Genomic DNA, 5,233 nt, shown 5'->3' with positions numbered 1-5,233 from the left:
TAACAATAATATAATAATAATAATAATAATAATACTAAAATAATAATAATATTAAATAATAATAATAATAATAGTAATAATAACAAAAACAATAATAAAAGTAATAACTAATAATAATAAACAATAATAGTTAATAAAATTACTATTCTTATAAAACAATAATAAAATAATACAATAATAATAATTTGGAGGAGGAAAACGTTTCCTGACTCGCTCCTCCAAAACACCCCAAAGTGGCTCAATAATATTTAGATCTGGTGACTGTGCAGGCCATGGGAGATGTTCAACTTCACTTTCATGTTCATCAAACCAATCTTTCACCAGTCTTGCTGTGTGTATTGGTGCATTGTCATCCTGATACACGGCACCGCCATTGGATGCACATGGTCCTCCAGAATGGTTCGGTAGTCCTTGGCAGTGACGCGCCCATCTAGCACAAGTATTGGGCCAAGGGAATGCCATGATATGGCAGCCCAAACCATCACTGATCCACCCCCATGCTTCACTCTGGGCATGCAACAGTCTGGGTGGTACGCTTCTTTGGGGCTTCTCCACACCGTAACTCTCCCGGATGTGGGGAAAACAGTAAAGGTGGACTCATCAGAGAACAATACATGTTTCACATTGTCCACAGCCCAAGATTTGCGCTCCTTGCACCATTGAAACCGACGTTTGGCATTGGCACGAGTGACCAAAGGTTTGGCTATAGCAGCCCGGCCGTGTATATCGACCCTGTGGAGCTCCCGACGGACAGTTCTGGTGGAAACAGGAGAGTCGAGGTGCACATTTAATTCTGCCGTGATTTGGGCAGCCGTGGTTTTATGTTTTTTGGATACAATCCGGGTTAGCACCCGAACATCCCTTTCAGACAGCTTCCTCTTGCGTCCACAGTTAATCCTGTTGGATGTGATTTGTCCTTCTTGGTGGTATGCTGACATTACCCTGGATACCGTGGCTCTTGATACATCACAAAGACTTGCTGTCTTGGTCACAGATGCGCCAGCAAGACGTGCACCAACAATTTGTCCTCTTTTGAACTCTGGTATGTCACCCATAATGTTGTGTGCATTGCAATATTTTGAGCAAAACTGTGCTCTTACCCTGCTAATTGAACCTTCACACTCTGATCTTACTGGTGCAATGTGCAATTAATGAAGATTGGCCACCAGACTGGTCCAATTTAGCCATGAAACCTCCCACACTAAAATGACAGGTGTTTCAGTTATTTTGTCCAACCCCTGTATGTGTAGGTGTGTGTGTGTGAGTGTGTGTATGTATGTGTGTAGGTGTGTGTGTGTGTGTGTGTGTCCATGTGTGTGTGTCCATGTATGTGTAGGTGTGTGTGTGTGAGTGTGTGTATGTATGTGTGTGTGTGTGTTAGACGGTACTTTCCCACTCGCGCTCTCCCTTCACCCTGCTCTGGATCACACCGCGCTCTGGTCACATGGTTTGATTTGGCGGTAGATGAACGGCGGCTCCACATCTGGAAGAGTTTGGGGAGAGTGAACGGCGGCGGCGGCTCGTAAATCAGCCGCCCCCCTCAGGGGTGGAAATAAATCCTGATCAGAACCTGGAGGAAGCACAACACGGCGTGGAGAGCGAGAGGACGATGCTTTCTGACAGAGACCGACGGTCCTGTACTGACGCTTTTTAATTCTTATTATTTATTTATTTATTTATTTATTAACTCCAAAACTCTGGACACAAGTGTGACGTGGTCTTTATATTTTATGATATAATAAGACAAATATATGTATGTTTTGCATTTTTCCACAGTTTGTCTCGCAATTTAGTTGTATCCACTTCCCCAATTGCATTTTGCCTCCTATCTACCGCTACAGACATCCACTCCTGACCGAGGAGGGCCTTGACTAACACACCCGACACGTTTGGTAATGACCACTTCTTTTCCCCGGCACCAGATGGGTTTATACGGAGATCCGTATCGCGTATGGATCAAAGAGTCACGCACTGATCTCTATTATTCCCCATCTCTGTGCAGCATCATCGATCTGCCAGCAGCCAATCATGTGTCTGTGTAAGCGCCTGGTCGGCTTACATCTACTAATTTATCTTGACCAAATATACACTATAGTGCAAATATAAATAAAGACGGGGGGGGGGGGGGGGGGGGTTAGGGTTGGGGGGGGTTACTTTAGGTTGAGGTGGGTTGGGGGGGGTTACTTTAGGTTGAGGTGGGTCTGGATTTTCCAGAATCACACCTCATACAGGACGCCAATTCATTGTGGTGTCTCGGCCACCACCCTCCCTCCCTTAGACACAACCAATCATGTCTGTTTGTAGATGCCTGGCTGGTTGACAGCACCTATGAGGATTCAAACTCTAGATCCCAGCGGCACTGAGCTAGCTCCCGAGCTTTCACTAAATAAGAACATATTTCCATTCCCTTGTTTCTTGTAACAAAACAGAACTGTATACTGCCGTACCTTGTAACTCAAGGTCACCTAAACTTAAAATCTTTAAAACTCGATGCCCTTCGCGGAGAATTTTGTTCCCTTAAACTCGACGTTTGTGCGACTGTCGCTTTGTTCAGCGCTCGGCTTAAGCGGTATAACGTCATTAAAGTGTGAATCTGAGCTGAATCTGCATTAGTGTGGAATAAGCGTCAGATCCAGGGTTACAGCTCCACATGTATCTGTGTTTATCTGGATTCTCCTCCCTGTTTCACTTTCAGTCTAAAACGCTTCTGGTTGAAAATAAAGCTTAACGTGGTTTAATGTAGTAAAAGAAGGAGACAGGAGCACTAAACTTCTCTTCATTATTACTGCTCATAAGTTCCTCCACTAATCACATTCCTCACTCGCTGTTTTACTACAATAAGTCACGGTAAGTTTTGTGCACCGCCATCACACTTCATAGGAAATAACGGCACAGCGGCGCAAAAGCGGTTTTGTCCCTTCTCATGTGAATGCGCCGGTACTGAAGGGAATACGGTATTCCAACATCAAGCATCTCCACCATTAAGAAGTGTCAGGAAACAATAAAGAAGTAAAACTAAAGTGCAGCTTTTATTGTATTGTTATTGATGTGTAACTGTTTGTAATTGTATTTCAGTGTGTTTATATTATATTTGTGTTATTTTCAGTGTTTAAGTGTCAAAAACAACCTCATTATTTTACATGAGACTAAAATATCTGCAGCTCCACGGGACCATGGACGCATTAACAGGTTTCACAAACATCCTTATGGGAAAAATACCTTAAAACTCGACGTCTTTAAAAGCTCAGAACCGACTGACGTTGTCATGAACGGGCGTCGTGTTAATCAGACACTTTGACTTTGACTTATAATAAATTCGCACCTGTAACCCGCGCACATGCAGCAACGCCGGCTGAAAATCGACCCCGGGTGCGCCGTGCCGTGCCAGAATTTATCTCTGCGACGATTTTATGATTTCATCGCACGGTTACCTCAGACAATTAAATCAATAAATCTAAGCTGTCGACACGGAGAAATAAAACGCTGGAACCAGTAAATAAATGAGCGCGGGCGCTTAAACTGGGACGTTATTTAGGAGCTTGAGGTCTTAAATTTTATGCTGCAATTTAGAGAATCTTGGTGTTTTGTAAGACAGAAGCTGATAAATGAATTAAATGTTTATTGTGTTCGATCAGCAAATTATTCCACCAAGAGGACGCACTTATTAAATCTGAGCTCCCTCGTACCCTCACCTACGTCAGCACAATCATCACCTCGGAGCCTCTCGTAGGAGGGGGGATGCAAAAGCCCAGCCACGCCCGGTGATTCTGATATTGTGTGCTCATTTTCAATATAAATAAATCGATTAAATATAATCTGATCAGCCATAACATTAAAACCACCTCGTTTTGTTTCTACACTCACTGTCCATTTTATCAGCTCCACTTACCATATAGAAGCACTTTGTAGTTCTACAATTACTGACTGTAGTCCATCTGTTTCTCTGTATTATTTAGTTGGTGGATGATTCTCAGCACTGTAGTGACACTGACATGGTGGTGGTGTGTTAGTGTGTGTTGTGCTGGTACGAGTGGATCAGACACAGCAGCGCTGCTGGAGTTTTTAAATACCGTGTCCACTCACTGTCCACTCTATTAGACACTCCTACCTAGTCGGTCCACCTTGTAGATGTAAAGTCAGAGACGATCGCTCATCTATTGCTGCTGTTTAAATCGGTCATCTTCTAGACCAGGGGTATTCAACTAAAATTTAAAGAGGTCGAGTTAGAGAAAATTTCTTGAAGCAAAGGTTATAAATATTATAACATATATATTTATTAATATATATTATATATAAGTAGCCTAGTAGTTGTATCAACATCTGCATGTAATCAATAACTGACTGTTAAATTAAATGTTTGTTTGTTTATTAGGATTTTAATGTCATGTTTTACACTTTGGTTACATTCATGACAAAAACGGTAGTTACTCATTACACAACATTCATCAGTTATCAGGGTTATATCGAACACAGTCATGGACAATTCAGTGTCTCCAATTCACCTCACTTGCATGTCTTTGGACTGTGGGAGGAAACCGGAGCACCTGGAGGAAACCCATGCAGACACGGGGAGAACATGCCAACTCTGCCCCACCTTATCAAACCTTTCTCATCAAATTAAGAGAAAATTAAAATAAATTGCACTCCAGTGGGAAGTAAGAACAGAAATGAGTCTCTCCATTACGGATTAAATGCTGTATTTTCTCTGTACGCGTTTCTTTTTTGGAGAGCGCCATTTGTTCCTTATTTTTCTCTCCCTTTCTGTCTCACTCGTCTTTTTCTCAACTTTCTCCGGCACAGTCGTCTGTATCTCTCCCTTCGTTTTCTCTACGTTCGCTATCTTTCTTTTTCTTCTCTAACTCTCTCCTCTGTCTGCACTGTAGAGTCGCAATGTTTACCGCCTGGAATGCACAGACTTGATTGGCTGAAGGGTGTCACGTGATTGGTCTGTGTATTTCCTCATCCACTAAACCACTACCGCAAAGACTACAAAAGCTGTGCTGGTTAAAATAGAAGCGCTGCGTCAGGTTTTAAATCATAACTTTCTGTTTTGGCTGTAGGTCCGGGTCCGTATGGGATGGCTTCTGGGTACGGACCCGGACCGCGGTCCGCCTGTTAGTGACCCCTGTTCCAGACCTTCATCAGTGCTCACAGGACGCTGCCCACGGGATGCTGTTGGCTGGATATTTTTGGTTGGTGGACCATTCTCAGTCCAGCAGTGACAGTGAGGTGT

Source organism: Trichomycterus rosablanca, chromosome 8 (assembly GCF_030014385.1).
Source record: "Trichomycterus rosablanca isolate fTriRos1 chromosome 8, fTriRos1.hap1, whole genome shotgun sequence".
Lineage (NCBI taxonomy): Eukaryota > Metazoa > Chordata > Actinopteri > Siluriformes > Trichomycteridae > Trichomycterus > Trichomycterus rosablanca.
The sequence above is the reverse complement of the archived record's forward strand: the minus strand, read 5'-3'. Positions refer to the sequence as shown.